This window comes from Callithrix jacchus, chromosome 7 (assembly GCF_049354715.1).
Source record: "Callithrix jacchus isolate 240 chromosome 7, calJac240_pri, whole genome shotgun sequence".
NCBI classification, from domain to species: Eukaryota; Metazoa; Chordata; class Mammalia; order Primates; family Cebidae; genus Callithrix; species Callithrix jacchus.
Genome location: NC_133508.1, coordinates 118,482,671 through 118,504,423, shown reverse-complemented (window position 1 = coordinate 118,504,423; position 21,753 = coordinate 118,482,671). Strand labels below are relative to the sequence as shown.

At 38.6% G+C, this 21,753-nt stretch overlaps 1 long non-coding RNA gene across 1 annotated transcript in view; it reads left to right on the top strand.

Moving 5' to 3' along the window:
* The first annotated feature begins 569 nt into the window (after positions 1-569).
* Positions 570-21,753, top strand: part of LOC118143005 (uncharacterized) — a 33,644-nt gene continuing 12,460 nt past the window's right edge. Inside the window, exon 1 of the long non-coding RNA XR_004727020.3 lies at positions 570-705. This is a non-coding gene — a long non-coding RNA (uncharacterized LOC118143005). The remainder of the gene's footprint in view (positions 706-21,753) is intronic.

Sequence of the window (21,753 nt, the reverse complement as noted above, 5' to 3'; positions counted from 1 at the left end):
CTTGCTCTCACTGAATTAAGTCTCGGATTACTGCTTTGTTTCCACATCTCTGTTGTATGTTTTGTTGTACAAAACATAGGCACACTAGCAAACACAGAACTGAATAGTCCAAAAGACTTATTAGACTAACTGCAACAGACAGGCAGCACCAACAACAGGTTGATGTACTTAGATCAATAAGGCACTGGAAGACAATCAGGTTTATTGCTGAAAGAAGTTCACATTAAGGAGGATTTGAAAGATGTAAGAGAATCTAAAAGGATCTTGCTGGTAGGTAGTGTGAATTCTTTGTGATATAAAGAGTGACAGAGAAAAATAGATGGAGCTTTAGGAATGAAGTCATTAGTGAAAATGATTGGCACTGGGATTTTAAATTCAATTCCTAGCTCTACTTCTAAGGTACTTATGTATTCCCATTGCAAAAAGGACAATAACTTGTCCTTGTAGTCCATTTGTAAAACCCTACCTGTTTCCCAGAAAATGACATTGCTTAACAATAAAGTCATATATTAATGAATCCTTTGCATTTTAGATTTTAACATGAACATCAGTAAGGAGGAAAAGAATCCTTTTGAAAAACTTTGGTGTCTGCAAGGCAGTCCTAAAGAAAGCCAGAAAGCCAAGTGACTTATACAAAGACGAGATCTACCTGAACTCACAACCCTAAAAAAAATGGGTCTACATGCACCTGCTATCACTCAAGAAGTAAGTATATTATTAACTTGTATATACAGATATAACTATTCCAAGGAAAACTGCAATAATTTGTTGTTCCAGGTTAAGTAAATAAAAATCCAACACTCTTAAAAAGTTATCCCAAATATTTATAGTGTTTAAGAAATTTGAGAAATAGTACTGATTTTGACAATTTCTGGCATATGCCCATCCTACTTCTAATCTTTGACTTGAAGCAATAGTTTCCCCACCTATAAGTACAGGTTACAAATACTAAGTGTATAAGGGTTCTGGTGCATATGTCAACAGAATGGAGGAAGACCAAGAGATCATGGCATTTGCTGACTGAGCTGTATTTTAGTTTCTTTTACAATCAATTCTTTTATGTATCCTTTCACTCACTTCTTTAGTAAATATGTATTCAGTGTCTACTGTCTGGGGATGCTGTGGTGAACAAAGAGAGACTTGTTTCCTTTCCTTGTGGGATTTATTAGCTAGCAAGGAATAAGTAACTATATTAAATGATATGCAAGATTGCAAAACCTGCAACAATAATTGGTAACTTCTATAGATGAGTGGACCCTACTTTCTCATCTCTTGATTCTGGACTGGATTTGTGACTTACTTTGACCAAAAGAATTTGACAGAAGTTAAATTACAGCTGTCTTCCAGGGGTCTTGCAGCCTCTGCTCGCTCCCTGAAACATGACTGCTGCTACGGACATGATCTCAGGCCAGCCTATGGAGGATGAGAGAACATGATGAAAGACCCCAGTCATCTCAGAAATCTCATATGGGGGCATCATAACTTATTCAGCTCCTGCTGACCCCCTAGTAAATTACAGATGCATGAGCCAGTCCAGCTTAGTGGTCAATCAAAGCCAATCATTAACCTGCAAAATCATGAACTAAATACATGTGTGTGTGTGTGTGTGTGTGTGTGTGTGTGTGTTTTTGGTTTGGTTTGGTTTTAAGTCACTAACTTTTGGGGCTTCTACAAAAGCAGATTAACACAAATGACAAAAAGAGTTATGATAGGAATAAACTTAGGGCAAGGAGGACAGAGACATGTTAATCCAATCTATTGATGTCAGGGAAGTCTGCCAGAAGGAAATGACATTCAACCTGAGATGGATGGAGCCAGAGTGGCAGCTAGCTAATGACCTTGACCTCAGTGATGTACAAGCTTCATAGGTAAGAAGGCATTCCTACCATATACATCAGAAATAACTGCAGATATTCAAGCCCAAAACCTTGAAGTTGCCCTTGACTTTACTTTTGCATCTCACATAAAATCCCCTGTAAATTCTGTCATCTTTACCTGAAATACATCTAGGATCCAGCCGATTTCACCATCCCCACTACTGCTCTTCAGATACAGACCCCATAGTCACCTGAATTGGCTCCTTATGTCCTATGGTCTGTGGAATATCACAGACTTCCTGCTTCCCTGGAGTCTTTTTCCACCACAGAAACTAGAAAGAGCCAGCACAAGTTAGATCTTGCCATTCCTCTGCTAAAAACCCTGTGTAGTGAGTGGAATTGTCCCCACCATCCCAGAAGTTATATTCATATTCTAATCCCTAAAATCTGGGAATGTGACCTTATTTGAAAAACCAACCAACCAACCAACCAAAGATTTTTGAAGATGTAATTAAGGATCTGAAGATGAGATCCTCTTGTATTATCCAGATGGGCTCTAAATCCAGTGACAAGTGTCCTTATAAGATACAGAAGGAGAGGATGCAGTGACACTGAGGAGAAGGCCACCAGAACACAGAGGCACAGACTGGAGTGACATAGTCCCAAGCCAAAGAATGTCTGGAGCCATGGGAAGCCAAATGAGGTAAGGAGGAATTCTCCTTTAGAGCCCTTGGAGGGAGCACAGATCTACTAACACCTTGAGTTTAGACTTCCATCCTCTAGAAGAACTAAGGGAAAATACATGTCTGTGGTTTTAAGTAACATAGTTTGTAGCAATCTGTTATGGCAGCCCCAGGAAAGTAATACATCTTCCAAAGGTTTCTTATGTCATTCAGAGTAAAACATAACCGTTGAAGTTCTAACATTGGCTCACAAGGCCATGCCTGGACTGCCTGCCCCTACACCTGACCTCTCTGACATCATATGAAGCGCTCTCTCTGTTCTTGGCATGTGAGCCTCTCTGATCTTCTTACTGTTCCTACAACACATAAGGTATGCTGCCTTCTCAGGGCCTTTGTGTTTATTTTTCCTTCTGCCTAGCATGCTCTTCCCCTGGGTATTCTACCTGTCTGACTCTTTCAGAATTTTCCCCAAAAAATGTCTTTATGTAGTGAAGACCTCCCTGATCACCCTATTAAAATTCCATCCACTGCCCACCACTTTCCATCCTTCGCCCAGCCCTCTCCTTCTTCTCTGCCTTACTTCTCTCTACAAACCTCATCACCTCCAACCCAATATATGTTCTATTTATTCTTTTATTTGTTTAATGTCTTCCGAACTAAAATCTGAGCTCCATGAGAGAGACATCTTTGACTTTCCCTCACTTCCTAATGTGTGGCATTTAGGATAGATGGCCAGTAAATAACTGTTCAATTTAATAAACGATATGTCTACAATTTAAGAAAATTATTTATATGGAGAATCTGGAAACTCTACTCTCTCTTGTTCTTCTGGGAAACAGTTCCAGATCTCTCTAGAATTCCCATTAATGATCGAATGGAACTCATGCTGCTAATCCTCTGGAGTAAAAGAGCACAGATGCTATAATTTTACAGGACAATGTCACTATTCTGTTATGGCAAGAAGATCATATACAATTTGTACTTTGAAGCCCCTTGGTTTTAACTTGTCACTTTACATTAGACTTCATGCTAGGCTCCAGAACGTCGAGTGAAATAGTAATGAGGGAATAGCAGCAGCACTAGCAACAGGTAATGCAAGTTGAAATTTAGGGGCTTTTTAGAAGGTTTGAAGGCAACAGGATGAAAAGGTGGATACGCATGTAAAGAGGTCTTGGGATGAGGGATAGAGAACCTGTGTCCTTTGCTGATTTTCTTTGATGGGATTTCAAAGAATTTAGGGCATGTTCTTAGAGACTGATAGCTTCTAAGCCTCCATTACATGTACGTGTGGAGTATAAACACACAGAGTTTGCGCTGGTTTTTACAGTTCATGCTTCCTATATAGGGGACTCTGAACTAAAAGCCCAACATCAAATGTATTTGGCAATTAAAATGAATATAGGTATAGACATATAGTATGCATCTATATATCAGTACTTCTTTCTCCAGAAGGCATAAGACAATATAAATAAAGCATTATAAGGCATCTTTTTCACCATCCTCAGTCATCAGAAAAGGAAAACGGATAAAACAGAAAGCTTCAGAAGCTCCTGTCACCGTATCCATGCTATTTGGCTTTAGTATGCAACTTCAGAGATGTCTGCATAGCAACAAAAATTGGGACGATACTTCTGTCCTTTGAAAAGCAAGAGGAGAGCTGAAATGAAATTATAAGCAATCAGCAGGAACATAAATGAGAGGCTGTATTCCAGAAGTGGAATTAGTTCAGCTAAACTGAAGTCTAACGTAGAAAAAGAGTTGACAATGTTGTGGTATTTTAATTAGGGCTGGAGCTTGGGTTAGATTCAGGTAAAAATCCTCAACTGCTTATCCCTGGCATACCAGCACTGCCCAAACATCTTGGTTTGCAAAATTAGGCTGGGAATAGCGCCCAAACAGGATTTCTGAAAAGATTCTTGGGACTTTTTTTTTTTGACTAAGGCTTGAAATTCTACAACGATTGCAAGACCCTCCTGCCCTGCTTTAAAAAAAAAATGTTTTGGCTAGAAGCTGGGAGTAAAATAACATAAGAAAAATGTTTATGTGTACTTGCAATAAAAGTTACCTACACTAGTTTATAGATTAAAACAAGATTTGAGTGGATTTTTTTTAAATTTTCTCGACACATACTGCAGAAAGGCAGACTTAACTACATGCTTCACTTTGATGACAAAAGGTAATAAATGGATATGCATTTAAGTAAAAATTCCAATAAATCTAGAAATAGGTCATGCCTGAGAATGAGGAATTCAATGTGAATTAAAAAACACATTGTAGCACTTAAAAATTTTCCTGCAGTATTGTTCTTGTAGTGCTTTGTGCTGAAAAAAAGGGGATGGAATGTTGTCTCTTCCATGCTTTTCTCACCTAGTGGACAGTGGTCCGGGCAGGGGAATTTTAGACGTTTAAGTAAAATAACTTGAAAATATATGCAAATTAGTTACATCATTTCAAGGAAATGTGGTGAAAAAAAGAAAACAGTATGCTGTATTCAACAAAACTGTGTTGAGCACTTGGATTTTGAAAATACAATGAAAAAAACAGATCCAGAGAGGCTGTAGTGAAATGGTCTAATAGGGGAGGCAAACATTAATAGGAAACAGCCATCTGTCTGCCTGCCTATGTATCTATCTATCTGTCTATCATCTAGTTGATTATAGGCTGCCCCCTGTTTTATGATGAATAGAACTTGGGTACTCTGGTATAAATGAGTTGGGGCTGGAGGGTATCACAGAGGGTGGTCAAGGAAGATTTAAAATTTAAGTGGAAAACAGAAGAGTAAGGAAAAGTCACCATATGAGGTACGAGGAAAAGAACATTGCAGGAAGGAGAAACGTCACGTGTGATACCTTGGTATGGGAAACTGTTTGGCATACTTAGGAATGAAAAGAGGGTTGGAGCCGGAACTTAGGGAGGGAGGAAGGGAGTTGCAGGAGGTGTAGTTGGAGAGGCAAGACTGTGGGAGCACTCACGCATCCAGAAGCACAGTCAAGATTCTGATGAATGTTCTAAAGAGAATAGAAAGACTTTAGAGGGTTTTGCATATTGCTCCAGGATGGGGCAGGGGTGGGGTACCGCAACTTTGCCTCGTTTCCATTTGTAGATTGCTCTCAGCTGCTGGCCTGATATAGCAATCAGGTGCTCAGAGCAGCTGCCCTCGCAATGTAAATGAGAAAATGTGATTCTAATGAAGTACCCTCTCTGCTTAAACACCTTCAGTGGATTCCCATTGCTATAGCAGGCAGTTCAAGATCTTCCAATTGTTACTGAAGCCCTTCTACCATCTTACCTTTACAAACTGATACGACTTGTTACACATACAATTATTTTCTGGATTCTAGTACAAGTTAAAGTGTAAAGTGACAAAAAGCAAGATGCTCAGTTCTGCACATGATCCTCTCCTTTCTCCAAGATAGCGTCCTCTGCGGATTCACACTTTGTTTTCACCTCAGTAATAACACTTAATAGACTACACCACCGTTTATTTATTTATAGTTCTGTCTACTAGAACGTGCATTCATTAAGGACAGAATAGTTCTTATTAATCTCGTTATACTCAAAGCCTAATACTCATGGCCCAAAGTGCTTGACAGATAGTACATACTTAATAAATCTAACTGGTAATGCATATTAAACAGAGCAACTAATAATTAAATGTGCTTGGGGAGTGTTATAGACTCTGTGAGCTCAATTCTGGAGTATTATTGGATGGGAGCTGGCAATTCCATAAGTGAGTAAACTATCTGCCCACATACGACATATTGGACCTTCCGTGCAATGGTAAATGAGGGTATCTAGTAGGTCCTGTGTTTGGTAGTGATCATTTTAACTCCTGCCATGTGTGGTACTCAAGGGGGCAACTGAAGTAAGGAGATGTTAAAAGAAAAGGAAACCCAAGGTCCTTTAATCCCCCTTGTACCTTAACCCCCACAATGCTGCCATTAATAGAACAAATAGATGCTGTTTTCTTTTCACTCCTAAACATATTTAGGCTGCTCCTCAGAGATTTCTTTCCCTCTTTAAGTCTGTCTTAGAAGTGAATTTTCAACTGATTTTATTTCCATAACAAAACATTTTGGAGCCAAAGAGTCCATTTTATGACATGTGGCTGGGCTCCTCATTCTCTAGGAATGACCTTGCCTAGGCATGTGTATTCTTCCAGTACAGCCTGGCTGTTCTTCAGGAGAAATTAAAAAGATCTCTAGAACGAATGTGGTCTTTAGTTGGCAACAAGCTCAAGACCTCTGCAGCATCTAGTTTCTTAGGTCTAAACTATTGAATGGTAGTAAGCCACAGAAAACTTGGAAGTTTCAGAACTCCTTTATAATTCAGAATGTGAACAAGGCAGTGTCTGGGAAGACCTGGTATATCAAAAGAAAAAAGGAAATGGGAAGGGTAGCAGCTTGAGCTTATGTTTTAAGAGGGTTTTCCTATTATGTGGTAAAAGGCAGAAATTGTAAGAGCGTGGAATAAAGGTTACAAATTCAGGTGCCATCAGAAGCCAAGAAGGCAAAGTACAAAATGTGAAGCAGGCCTGGCGTTAGACAATGGAGCAAGCATAGTGAACCATGGCCAACTGGAGAGTTGCTCTGCCAGAACCAAAAATAGACACAGTCATTAAAAACAACAACACAAACAACAGCAGCAACAGCAAACAGCCAGGTGCAGTGGCTCATGCCTATAATCCTAGCCCTTTGGGAGGTTGAGGTGGGCAGATCACGAGGTCAAGAGTTTGAAACCAGCCTAGTCAACATAGAGAAACCCCTGTCTCTACTAACAATATTACAAAAATTAGCCGCATGTGGTGGTACACACCTGTAATCCCAACTACTCAAGAGGCTGAGGCAGGAGAATTGCTTCAACCTGGGAGGCAGAGGTTGCAGTGAGCTGAGATTGCATCACTGCACCCCAGCCTGGACAACACAGCAAGACTCCCTCTCAAAACAAACACAACCAAAACAAAATATAAGAGACCAAACCTTTAGGCACGTACAACAGATCCAGGCTACTCCTCTGCTTACAGCCCTTCAGTGCCCTCCTATATCTCCCAGCATAGAATGTAAGGCTCTTCCATTGCCTGGGAGGCCCCGCTCGAATTGGCACTTCTCTGATCATACATATCTCTTACTTTCCTTTTCTGCTTCTAGCCATTCCACCCCCTTGACCCCTCACTAGACCTTGAATATAACCAACATGTCCAGGTCGCAGGCTTCTCTACTTCTTGCATACTCTGCCTGGAAAAATCTTCCTCCAAACTGAACATACATTCCATGAGTTTTCGCAAGTGTCTACAAAAACAGTGCCTTGTTATAGATGCTGTCCCTATAGCAATCTGCCTTCATCACTCTCAAGCTCCCTTATTTTGTGTTTTATCATATTTATCATAACCAGACATTTTATATTTCTGAAAACACTTGAAGCGAATATACAGTATTGTTTCCATTGCTGCATTTTCTTAACTATGAGTTTGTGTGTGTGTGTGTATATTACCAGTGTACCTTGGTTTATTCCTGATTAGATATTTCAGTGTATCTTACACTGAAAAGCTGGACGTTGTAAGGTTTTATGTAGCTATTTTATTTTCCTCAATTTTCTTTTAAACAGAGTCTTTTGAATTGCTTTTCCCTTTTACTATATGAACTCTTGGACATAACTCCTTATATTCTAGCCAAACTCTTTAAATAGCACAATTATTTTCCAGATTTTAAAGTCTAATTTGGTTTACTATCAAAGTTTCATTTGCTGCTCTATCTTAACTCTTTTCCTGAACCATCAGTCTGGGGCTGACTCAGCTGAGTCAATGGCAATGAGGAGAGGGTCTTACCTTTCTACTTCTTTTTTTCCCAAGAGCATTCTGTCCTGGCTCTTCAGGAGCCACGGTGAACTGAAAGAGGTTCCCTCTGGGTGCAGCAGATGTCCACATTTTAACGATGTATTTCACAGAGAAGTTTTGTAGATTCTTCAGAAATGTCCCATCTGGGGGTCTCTTACTGGGCTACTCTTTAGCTTTGACTGAATGCCTAAAATGCCTCATCAGATTCTGCATACAGCGGCGCTTTCTCTCTGGATTTCCCGTTAGGTTCTTTACACTGACTCAAGACCAGCTTTCCTCTGTGGGTCTACGTGGCCCAGAAGAACATGTCTTTGTTCTTGCCCTACACTCACTCTTTCCCCCGACTCCTTTGATAGATGAGCAGTCATCTCACTCTCTGAAGGCACTGCTACTTTTCCTGCTCTGCTAAGCCGACCTTTTCCTCAAGCCTGTTCTCAATCTCCAGGAGAAACATGCCAGGTGTTCTGAATAGTTCTTGAGAGCTTCCTTCATTTGGCCCAACTGCAACTATCTTTAAAGAAATCCTTTCCCTATAAATCTCTTGACTCACTTGTGTCCACCCTTAAGGCGAAGTCACTAAACCAGTTTCACAACCTTTTAAAATATCCTGCATGGAAATTCTAGTATCTGCTAATCTTAGCCTTTGGTGCACTGGACAAAACTCAAGAAAAAAACAGAATGTCATACTTAATATTTCCACTGCACATATATTAAATGCATAATTTATATATTATATTTACATCACATTAAAATCATAGGGCTTTTTTATGGCGTAGCAAAAGCCCCACAAATCAAAGAAATCCAAAATGGATTATTAATCCTTAAAAATATGCCATAGAAATGAGTAGAATCATGTGAAATATAAATGTATATGTATTTTAATGGTGTTTATATATTTTATTTATAAGAATGCAACACATAGATTTAATAGTTATTTAACATGAAGAAAGATCAATGGCAATATCTGCTAATACATTTGAAATTCCATTAGAGTGAGGGCATTATTCTAAGGGAAAAATACAGTGGAATGAGTTTAAGGCAATTCAGACAATATTATCTGGAAATCATTTCAATAATTTGTCTGTAATGACAGAATTTGTGAACAATATCAAAGAGAATAAAGATGCCTTTATATTTTTGCAATAAATAACCTTTTATTTCTACCTCCCTTTAAAAACAAAGAGAAACAATTTTAGGGAGAATGTTGGTGAAGCATTATGAAAGTAATGGAAAATGCAAAGGAACTATTTCTGTGCCTCATTATACATCTTAAATTGCTGTTCCAGTATCCTAGATTTGCTTAAACAGTTAACTACTGCCAAATATAGCAGTAGTTGACTCTCTGAAAAAGAAAAACTGATTGTACTGCCTGCTTGTGAAACATGGAACAAACCAATGCTGATGGATGCCCAAACAACATGGAGGCCCTGTCTAGACTGAGCCATGTGAGTCGGGATGGGGCCACTGGAGAATCAGTACTGTGGACAGTTGAAGTTTGAATCTGCCAAACTTGGCAATGGAGCTAAACTGCAACCTTTATACAAAGCCTAGGACAAAGAAAATCATTTGTACTGAAATGTACAAATAATGTAAGCTGTAAGGTAATAAGAAAATTCTTATTATCCTTTGAATGTCACTTCTACATAAGAAAGTAGCATTGTTCATTCAGAAACGTGGGGCTTTATGAATCGCCCAGGCCTTCTTCATCTTTTCTAGTTCTATTTGGGTCTTTAGAAGAGAATATTGGGTATTGATATGGTTGGGCTGTGTCCCTACCCAAACCTCATCTTAAATGTAACTCCCACAGTTTCCACCTGTCATAGGAGGAACTTGGTGGGAGGTAATTGAATCATGGGGGCGGGTCTTTCCTGTGCTGTTCTCATGATAGTGAATAAGTCTTATGAGATCTGATGGTTTTAAAAATGGGAGTTTCCCTGCACAAGCTCTCTTCTCTTGTCTGCCACCGTGTGAGTCAGGCTTTTCACCTTCCACCATGATTGTGAGGCCTCCCCAGCCGTGTGGAACTGTAAATCCATTAAACTTCTTTCTTTTATAAATTGCTCAGTCTTGGGTATGTCTTTATCAGCAGTGTGAAAACAGACTAATAGTGGTATAAATCCCACAATGCCTCATTTTTCAAATAATTGTTTACCTAGTTGCTAGAAGAGTGGGGCAGAGGGCCAGCTTTGCCATCCAGGGTTTTGTTTATGAGATTGAGGCATTATAATGAGCTGAGGCTATTAGTGACTTAATTATTTGAAATGGATTTAAATCTCAGAATATTGAGTGGTTCTAGAAGGAAGAAGCATATGTACATTCAAATGTCATGGCCATTAATAATAAATAAATTATTAATAATTTATTTATTAATATTTTTCTGGGTTTTTTTGGATGGTTTTTATAAATTTAAAATTAACAAATTGGCTAATAAAACACCCAACTTTCATATTTACTCATAGTCACTAGATGCTTACATATCCCATATCCAGAAAAACACAATACTAATGTCAAATCTCTGAAATCAAAGTGAATTGTCAAACATTTAAAGAAATGTCTGAAGAAATGAAGATAAATATTACCTTTGCCTTAGTTATCTCAATAGCTTTAACCACAGACAGTATTGTGTACTCTACACCAACCTGGAGACGTGGTGGGAGTTCATTAGAACCGAAGGACAGAGATTATTGCACATTTACACCTATGGGAACTGTAGCTCAGGCTACTTTCTTAGGGCTGCATACATGATGAGGTGAGGTCATCTCTATTTCTGTTTGTCTCTCTTTTTCTCTCTTCTCCAACTCCCACAGTAGATCCCTAGTTTTATAGCTAAGTGGTCAAGAGGAGTCCAACAGAATTGAGCTTCAGTTCTGTCTTCATTTCACATCTATATGATGGGGGAATTTAATTTATCTTTCCAAATTTCAGATTTTTTTTCATCAATTTTTATATGGATAATAACAGTATCTACCAACAGTGTTAATGACAGGAGGTTTAAAATGAACAGTGGGAGTGCAGACGCAGTGGCTCATGCCTGTAATCTCAGCATTTGGGAGTCGAGGTGGGTGGATCATGAGATCAGGAATTTGAGAGTAGCCTGGCCAACACAGTGAAACTCCATCTTTACTAAAAATACAAAAAATTAGCCAGGTGTGGTAGATGCCTTTAATCCCAGGTACTTGAGAGGCTGAGGCAGGAGAATTGCTTGAGCCTGGGAGGTGGAGGTTGCAGTGAGGTGAGATCACACCAGTACACTCCAGCCTAGGGGACAGACTGAGACTCTGTCTCAAAAATAAAATAAAGTAAAATAAAAACAAAATACCTAGTGAATAGTGTTTGACATAGAGTACATATTCAACATATGTTAGCCATTGTTACTTTTTTTTATGCCATTCATATTTGGTCCATAATGGCTTACCCAGCTGTGGAGATTATACAAATTTTAGGCTTAGCTTTCTATAGCTAATTAACTCAGTATTTTAGTTGCTCAACTCCGAATTTCCAAAGAAGGAATTTTTTTGGGTTACGCCACAAGTCCTAAGCCACTACCGTGTCCATGGAGTGACTGCCTTTTCATCAGGTATCCATCCCTGGTAGAAAGAGTTACACCTGGAGAAACATAAGAGGAAATTTGGAGTCAAGTGGTCCACAGTTCACATAGCAGGAGTTGTGGAAAGGCAGTTTCCTTTAGAATGTATGGGTAGGTAGAGGAGGCAATGATAAAAATTCCTAGCAAACTGATTCCCTGTTTACTGATATAATATAGATGTAGTTTCAGTCAGTATTGATGTATCATGTAAGTGATTGAGATCTCCAAATCTAGCTTAAGGATTTTTTGAATTTTCAGAGTTTTCTACTATTGTCCAAATATATTGGATGATTTTCCACTCTCACCTTCCTTCCTTCTGATGACATGAGGTAGATAGAGTCTGTATCTAAACATGAGAAATTACTGGTTGTCAACATGACTGAATTGGTCAGTATTGTTTGTCATGGCAGGTCTTCACAATCAATCCAGAAGTGCCACGATCCTTCTGCAATCAGGATTGATTATTATGAAAGCCAGCTGTGGCTCATCTATTTTATTGCAGATGGCCACAGCCTTTGATTCTATTGAGAAAAGTAATTTATCACCAAAAACTCAAATGCTGCCTTCACAGTATTTTACTTTCAAAGACATAGGGAGGATAAATAACCATATGGAACTAAATGTGGATTTGTCAAACCTGTTACTGAGAGCCTTTTCTGTTGCAAATTGGGAAGTGGGGGCTCTTGGTTTCCAGTTCTAAAGCTTCTTTGCATAAACAAATGTCCATGGGTTTAACTGGACATAATTTTTGGTCTTTTGCCTTGCACACACATGACTTATGTCTGAGTTTGCAGCTTAAGAAGTTCATGTAACTCCCTATGAAAAGACAAATGTATCACTCCAGTCATGATAATATAATATGATAATATATGAAGCTTCTAACAAATGGTTTCATTGTTGCACTTATTACTTTCCAATTCTGATAAGCATTTATGTTTCCATGCAAAATTACTCTATTCATTTCAGTAATAAAGAAGGAAATAGATGAAATAGAAGTTTGATTTAAAAGATCTCTGTTTTGCTCAAGATAAGCTGGTAAAAGGACATTTGTTGAAGTTACTAAGGACCATATTTTTAAAAGCTCACTGCTAATTTGAACCCTATCAAAGGAACACACATATGTGCACCCATTTTTCTGTATAAATCAGGAGCAATGAATAATTGAAGTGCTTTTGTGTTTTAAATTTTCACTAAATGTATCTCTAATGCTCATCCTAGGCCCCACTCTTGTATCGAGTTTATTTTAGCAAAATGAATTAAAGACATACTAGACCAAATAAAGCTTCCCATCAGGAAACCTATACAAGCTGAGTTAAAAAAAAAGTTTAAGAAAAGTAATGGATTTCTTATACTCCTCTAAATGTATTCTTTTGTCATTTTTATGGGTATGTTATTTTGATCATTCAAAGAGCTGATCTTCACTACCTCAGTGAAATCATATTGGTATTCGGTGTAACGGATTCCTAAAAGAATGAAAAGACACATTTCTTGGGAGGAATTCAGGAACTCTTGCTTAACAAATTGCTGCTGCCAAAACTTGAAAAAGAAAACAGAAAAGAAAATAAATGGCAGTAGATTTTTGTGGAACAAACCAAGTACTGAATTTTCAGTATGCTATTTGATAATTTATAAAGCATATGTAAGTCACAAGTCACAATGCTGGGTAAATTATGTATATGGTGTTACTGTATTCATTCTACATTTTAATTTAAAAGGAAACATATTAGTTTGGATTTTATGGATAAACTAGCTTCCTCTAGGGAAGCTCGAGGAATTTATGTGGTTAGACAACTTTGGATTTTGAATCTTTCTACAACCATGTCCAGTCATCAAATAACTAGAGGTTTCCTTTATTGCTTTGTCCTTCACCTATTAAAAAAGGAAATGATGATGTCTATCAGAAACTTCTGTAGCGGATGGCAGAGCAGCAAAGATCAATCGGTTAATATTTATAAACCACAAGTGAGGTGATAAAAAGTCTGTGAATGCATAAAATAAACATTATGCTAATGATAGACTATTGATCATAAAAAATTACTTTGCTCCAGGATACACCTTTCATTTGTTCTGTAGGTTGTATGCATGTTAGTCTCAGCTAGATATTAGGTAATTGTAATAATGATCATTTAATAACCCCAAGGCTGATGTGGAGAGCAGAGGTCTCGGTACGCTTTCTACAGAGATTATTTTTTTATTAAAGTTTTTCACCTGAGACATGAAAAAAATGAAAAGTTTTATAATGCTGTCATGGAGCTAAGCATTTGCTAAAACAGCATAATGTACTCTCCTGTTCTAACTTTGTCAAAGGATTTTTGAATATTTATTTATCATTTGCTGCTTATGACAACCAAATGAAATATGTGAATATACACATGCCTCTTGACTTACAATGGGATTATGTCCCAAAAAACTCAATGTAAAGTCATAGTGGATTTATCCTAAATTGAGGACCATCTGTGTAGGAAGTTCAGAGAATTTCCTATACATTTCTCATTTTAATTGATGATATTAACATTCTTCTAGTCATCTAGGTTCATAACCTCATAATCTACTTTTACCTCCTCGCTCACTGCCTTGAAATTCGTTTTCGATCTCATATATTCCTAGACCAAAATGTTTCTTGGTCTTGACCTGCCAAAGTGTTGGGATTATAGGCATGAACCACCACACACAGCCACACACACGTATTTCCTTAAAATAAACTTTTAATTTCAGATTAGCTTCATTTTTACAGAAAAACTATGAATAGCGTGCAGAGAATTTCCTTACATCCAGTTTTTCCTATTATTAACATCTTACTGTGATACATGACTTTAAATTAAAGTTTATAGTTTATTCAGTTTTCATTATTTTTCACTGAATGTCTTTTTCTATCCAGAATACCATATTCCATTTAGTTGTCGTGTCTCCTTAGAATACTCTTGGTTGTGACAGGTTCTCCGAAGTTCTTCGTTTTTGATAACCTTGATAGTTAATTTTAATATCTGGTGGTTGACAAGTAATATGAAGGAAAACAAGGCTGGATAAAAACCTAGAGAGGAAAGGGAGCTGCTATTTCAGATGAGACGGCTAAGCAAGTCATTTTTTGAGGAGACAGCATTTGAACTAACACTGAAATGTATTGAGATTAAGCCATGCCTGTTTATGAAAAGAAATTTCTTGGCCCAGGAATTGCCAGTAGAGAGGGCCTGAAGTGGGGCTCTGGTGGGTTTAGTAAGTACAGCAAGAAAGCTGCTATGTATGTAACTGAGTGGCTGACAGAAAGAGTGGTAGTTACTGAGGTCACAGTGGCAGTTACGGGGATCAGGTGGAAAAGGTTTTGGGTCTTAATCTGAATGTAATGAAAAGTCCTTGGAACATTTTGAGGAGACTCATATATATGTTTTGTTTGTTTTTATTCCTTTGTCTGCTTTGTTTTTTGAGACAGGGTCTTGTTCTGTACCCAGGCTATAGTGCCGTGGTGGGATCATAGCTCACAACAGCCTTGACTTCCTGAACTCAAGCGATCCTCCTACCTCAGCCTCCTGAGTAGCTGGGACTGCAGGCGCATGCCGCCATGCTCAGCTAATTTACTTATTTTTAATTTTTTGTAGAGACAAGGTTTTACTATGTTGCACAGTCTGGTCTTGAACTCCTGGCCTCAAGTGATCCTGCATCTCTGCCAGAAAATTGCTGAGATTACGGGGATGAGCCATCATGCCTGTCTGTGTGTGTGTGTGTGTGTGCGTGCACGCGCGCCTGCATATGTGTCTATATCTATCTATCTATCTATACTTACTTATTTTTTTTTCAGACAGTCTCACTCTGTCACCTAGGCTGCAATGCCATGGTGTGATCTTGGTTCACTGCAACCTCCACCTGCCAGGTTCAAGCTATTCTGCTGCCTCAGCCTTCTGAGGAGCTGGGATTACAGGCATGTGCCACCACATCGGGCTAATTTTTGTATTTTTTGTAGAAGTGAGGTTTCACCCTGTTGGCCAGGCTGGTCTCAAACTCTTGACCTCAAGTGATCCTTCCATCTTGGTCTTCCAAAGTGTTGGGATTACAGGCATGAGACACTGCACCCAGCCTGATACATATATTTTAAAAATAGCCAAAGTAGATACATAATTTTGCATCATATTACCATCATAATATTTTTAATTATTAGCCACATGTCATAACCTAGAGGCGATCTGGATTACTAACCCAGACATATGCCAGGATCCTCAGTCTCTGGCCTGTATTGATATTCTCTTTGCGGGACACATTTCTGTCATTGTCTTTATCAGAATTTTATTCAGCCTCTAGATCCATCTCAAATGTCACCACTCTTAGGAAATCTTTTCCAATCCTTCCCTCTAGGATGTGTTCTCTTTCATGTGTGATAGATTGGGGGAAATGACTATGTAGAAATATTGTAGGATTTGGAATTGGATGAGCTTACATTTGAATCTAGTCTTCTACAAATTGTTAGGTTACTCTGAGTCTGAGTTCTTTATATGCAAAATGGAGATTTTGTTACCTTATGAGGTTGCCTTCTGGGATACATTAGAAGCTAAATAAACACTATTCGGAGTAAATTCTTTAAAATTTTATGGTGACATTTACCCGATCCCTCCTTTGATAATAGCTGTTCATATTTTCATATACTTAAAATTTCATCTAGCACCTATTATGTGTAACTTCTTTCTCAAATGCTAAGGGTAAGAATAGGAGGTAAAAAGAAGAAAAAGGTTATGATGGAGTCCCTGCACTCCAAGGAAATTTTACTTGGGTGGTAGACGAGGCATGTGCACATATATTATAAGAAAGTAAATGGAAGGAGGAGAAACCTGCAGAATATGGGTTGAGAGTGGAAAGAAGCATCCCCAAGTTTCCGAAAATGAACATGGGTACAGGTGTTACATCTGTGCTGCCATCAAAAGCCATCTGGAATCACTGTCTCTCCTCTGCATAATTCCTTAATTGTAGTGCGTGCTCAATAAATGTTAATTGAAATTCCTAACTTTATAAATGAGGACACAGGCACAGATTGTTACAATGTGCACGCCCAGACTCGTAACGCCACCTAGAAGAGCTGGGCTAGGAAGGAGCTTTGCTGAGGCCTGGCCTGTGCGTTACACTTGGTTCTTCTGTCAGAAAGCCAAAGGGCTTCCTATGATGACAAAGTTACTCAGAAGATTCCCTTAGCAGGAACTTAATCAGACCTGTGGGCCTTAAGAACGTCTTCATAAATAAATGACCTGAAAATATAGATAATATGACTATGAGAAAACTCAAACTAGGCCAGTGCAGTGCTTCATGCCTGTGATTCCTGTGCCTTAGGAGGATCACTTGAGTCCAGGAGTTCAAGGCCACTCTGGAAAACATAGCAAGCCCCCGTCTCTAAACAAAACAAAACAAAACAAAACAAAACCAAAAAAAAGAAGAAATAAAAGAAAAGAAAGCTAAAACCACTGAATATGTAAAACCCAGTCTGAATATGTAGTTTGACTGGGAAAAGCTAGCCAGTTGTTTTCCTCAATCTCAATACACAGTATAAAAATGAGGCATGGTAAATAACATTTGATAGTGACCCAGTTTTATAACAACTCAAAATTTCTCCTAAATTTTGGCTTAATCTTCATGAACATCAACCAGTTAGTGGACAATCATTGAGTGCCTTTACTAGCACATGCTAATACATGTGCTTCCTTCCAAAACGTGTTTGTTGCACAAAGTAATCATTTAGGTTATTATGGTATTTTTACCTGCCTCAAATAAACTGTCAACAGAAGGAAACCCACCACCATGGCATAAATGCCTAACAAAGTCTTGTATTTTGAGAATGGCTTGTCTATCACTAACACACATTATCATGGAGGTGGGGATTTACCACATACAAAGTACTTTCATTTTGATTTCTTAATTTGTCCTTTATAGTAACACTGAGGTAGTTTTTTCTGTTATCTTTTGTTTCAAAGATGGGGAACTAAAGCCAAGTGATTTTTTTTGAAGATAGCTAATTGGCAGGATTTGAACTTAGGTAACATAATATAATACCAAAGTCCAAACTCTCTAATAAGAACTTAAAAAAAATACCAAAATGAAATAATACTGGTGCAGGAACACATAGAATAATTGTTTCTCCATAAATAAAACTGTGTATAAAATGAGCCAACCCTGATAGAAAATTCATGATGACGCTAGGAAAGAGAGTGCTTGTGATCCTTTCTACCTTCAGTATTATCTGTTCAAGGAACCTGACAGTAAAGGCCCGTGCAGCCATCACCTCTCTTGTTTCCTAAAAGCAGCGTGAGGTGGCTTAGTTATAAAGATCTTGAGATGGCTTAAATGCAGTCCTCTGATCACTGGTGATGGATGGGGTAAAATAGCAAACACGACAGAGTATGGCTTCAGCGCTAATATTTACTACCCAAATCCCTCATCCATATAGAAGTACCTTCGTATCCTGTCTTAAGTCAGAAGCTCAAGGTCCCCATGTTGTCTTCCAGAGGGCCAACCCCTCTGGAGTGTCACTAGGCTCTGTCCTGTAATCAAAATGCCTGAAATACTTTGATCCTTTTATCTCCTCATGAAAGCAGCTCCTTGGTGCCATCCCAGAAATATCTCTGGAGGAAAGCAAGCTCATGAAAAAATTCAGGCCACTAGTTGAGTGACTGTTAATTGTATTCTTTACCTTCATTCTGAAGAAGTTTCTCCTCTTCATTCATTAGTTCATCCATTCTGTGGTTCAACAACTTTTTTTTAGCAGACAATTATGCACCAGGCATTGTACTAATTTCTGCAGGTATAGTAGTGAACAGGGGAGACCTAGATCTTGATTTCATGAACTTTTATTCTAGCAGTGGAAGTCTATTACACAACTACTTTTGTGACAAATTAAATATAATTGTAATTAATGTAATGATAGACAAGTACAAGGTGTTTTGAACGTGTATAATCTTCCTGAGTCTGGGGATTTCAAGAAGTTTTTTTGAAGAAATGATTTGTAAGCTGAGATCTGAAGATGAATAGAAATTTGTAAGATAAAACAATTATTGATTACATGATGAGAAAGTACAGAAATAGACTTAGTAAGAAACTTGAAGATAAATTACACATAAGGTCTGCACCCAAGGAATTTTAAATATAAAAGGAAAGATTAGATTTATCTATAAATGTAGTAGAAGGTGGTATTATGAGAAAAGTAGAACAAAGTTTTATGGGAGTTCAGAGGGAAAATGAGGATATTTTCAGCTTGGAGGTACGAAGGTGGAATTTGATGCAGGCTTTAAGTGATAGTGTAGTGATACTGTGTGGTAACACCAAAGTCTCCCTTTGAAATACTCTCTTTGAGTGTGATTGAGATATTCATTCTCTGAGATCCTGTGAGCATAAGATGCTAAGAGCTTCGTAATGGCTTTTTCGACTTAGAGAAACACACCCCCTCCAAATTTATGTCTCCTCCCAGAGGTAGCTCCCGTCCAGTGAGTAGTTAATGTGGCAGTGCAAAGATCTGGCCCTTGGTCTTTATTTAGGTTACTTCTGAAGGATCATCTCAGCTTCAGAGCTTCTAATGGGATGATTTAAGTCCACACTTACAATTATATTATGTTTTAATTGCCTCCAATCCTTATCCCCTTGCTTTTTTTAAGAGTTGTTCCCAGCAGCACTGCCCAATAAACCTCTGCACACAAATCTCAGAATCTCAGTATCTGTTTTCTGGGACAGCCCGACTTGAACCAGTCGGTACTGGGAGTGGTGCTAGGAAGACCATAAAACAGGGTTTTGGAGCTGGACCAATCAGCTGACTATGACGATCACTGGTAGTGGTTGGAGGGTGGCTGGCTCTTGACATGCCATAGCAAGACAATGTTAAAACTTCCACCAGTGGGGAATTGGACTTAGAATAGGATGCTGCTGGAAGGAATGTACTGGTGGGTGCAGTGTCTCAGGTGTTTGAGATATGTGAGGAAAATTGTAATTATAAGAGTCATGGTGTGCTGGGTGCGGTGGCTCAGGCCTGTAATCCCAGCATTTGGGAAGGCTGAAGTAGAAGAATCACTTCAGGTCAGGAGTTTAAGACCAGCCTGGGCAACATGTTCAAAACCCATCTCTACCAAAAAATACAAATTAGCTGGGCGTGGTGGTGCCCACCTGTAATCCCAACTACTCAGGAGGCTGAGGTGGGAGAATAGCTTGAACCTACGAGGTGAAGGTTGTAGTGAGCTGAGATTGTACCACTTCATTCCAGCCTGGGTAACAGAGTGAGAGACTGTCTCAAAACAAAACAAAAAACAAAAAACAAAAAAAAGTACGTCATTGGATGGCTATGGCCAAGTGGGAATCTATACACTGAAGAAAGGCAACAGAAGGCTGAGATTAATCACCAATTACAAGCTAAGCGTGAAAGCCGGAGGGCCTACAAGATAACATAAAAAGGATTTTTGTCTTCTATCGTTGGAAAGAAGAAGTCCACCCAGTGCTTAATCATAAAAGTAACAAATCTCCAGAGGAAGCTGCATTTTCCATCTTAGCAAACCTGCCATGTCAAGGTGAGAAATGGGTTAAGGACATCTAATTTTATGTGCTAAAATTCTGAAATCTTTAGATCCTCTGAACTTTCTGGGATTGCCTAAGTGGCCTGCCCTTCCCAGTTAAAGGCTACTGCTTAACGATGATGCAGAGGTCTCTACTCTGCAAGAGAACATACAGAGTATCTGTATTCTGTACTAAATACAGTACAGAACCACTGTACTGAATTCTACCTTCCCTCCCCATCGCCAGATCACAAAACAGGTTAAATCATAATAAGAAATCAGGCAGATAAGTGCCAGAACGGCTAAGAAGGGAAAATAACTGTGCCCTAATAGCAGGTGGGATGGTAGGATCCCAAGATAATAGGCACTTTAGAGGCAAGGTAAGATGTGATGAAGGTGAATTTGGAGTGGCAGCCAGGATGTGGGGAAATGTTCTGCTGAGAGCAATGGGGATGATTAATAGAATATCTTACTTCCAGGTAAATGGGGAACCATAAGGGGTATTGCTTGTCTATATAATTTTTTTAAAAACAGGAGGCCAAGGGTGGCTACCCTAAAGAAATCATATTCATATTTCTATAAGTGAGACTATGTTCATATCTGGAATGATTACTGACTGAAGAAGACGTTCCAAAACTTAAGACCTTGTAACATTACAGCAAGAAAATGCACAAACTGTTACCCTAGTTCTTCCTGCTAAGGTACTTATGGGCCGTTGTAAATTAAGAAAAGGGGATTGCTCAGGCATTTTTGAGGACTGTTGGATACAGGGTTTCAGTTTCTCTTGATATCAAGGGTAGAGTGTCAGAGTGGGCATGCATACAATCTAAGAAGAGACATATTTGGTATCTGGCAACATCTTCACATTGGTTTCTTCACCCTATAGAGTATGAACTATCTCAGGGAGAGCAAAGCAGAAGCCTTTGAAACTGCTCCCCTCACATTCAGCCAAGATAGTTCATCAAGAACAATACTGCAACTTGAATAAAAATGACAGACATTAGTACCATTATTAAAGACTGGAGGAATGCAGAAAAGATGGCCCCCATACTATCTCCTGTTTAATTCGCCAGCCCATAGAAACACAGATGGCACCTAGAAGATTACAGCAGACTTCTGCTGATTCAACCAAGGAGTAGCACCAATTGAAGCTGTAATGCCAAACATGCTGTCTTTGCTTAAAAGATTAATGAGGTTTCACACACATGGTATGTCACCACTGAGTTGAAGCATGCATTCTTTTCCATCTTCATCAAAAGGAGGACTATAAAAAAGAGAGTTATAATAAGGTAGAAAAGAGTGTACATTTACTGTCTTGCTCTCTATCTTG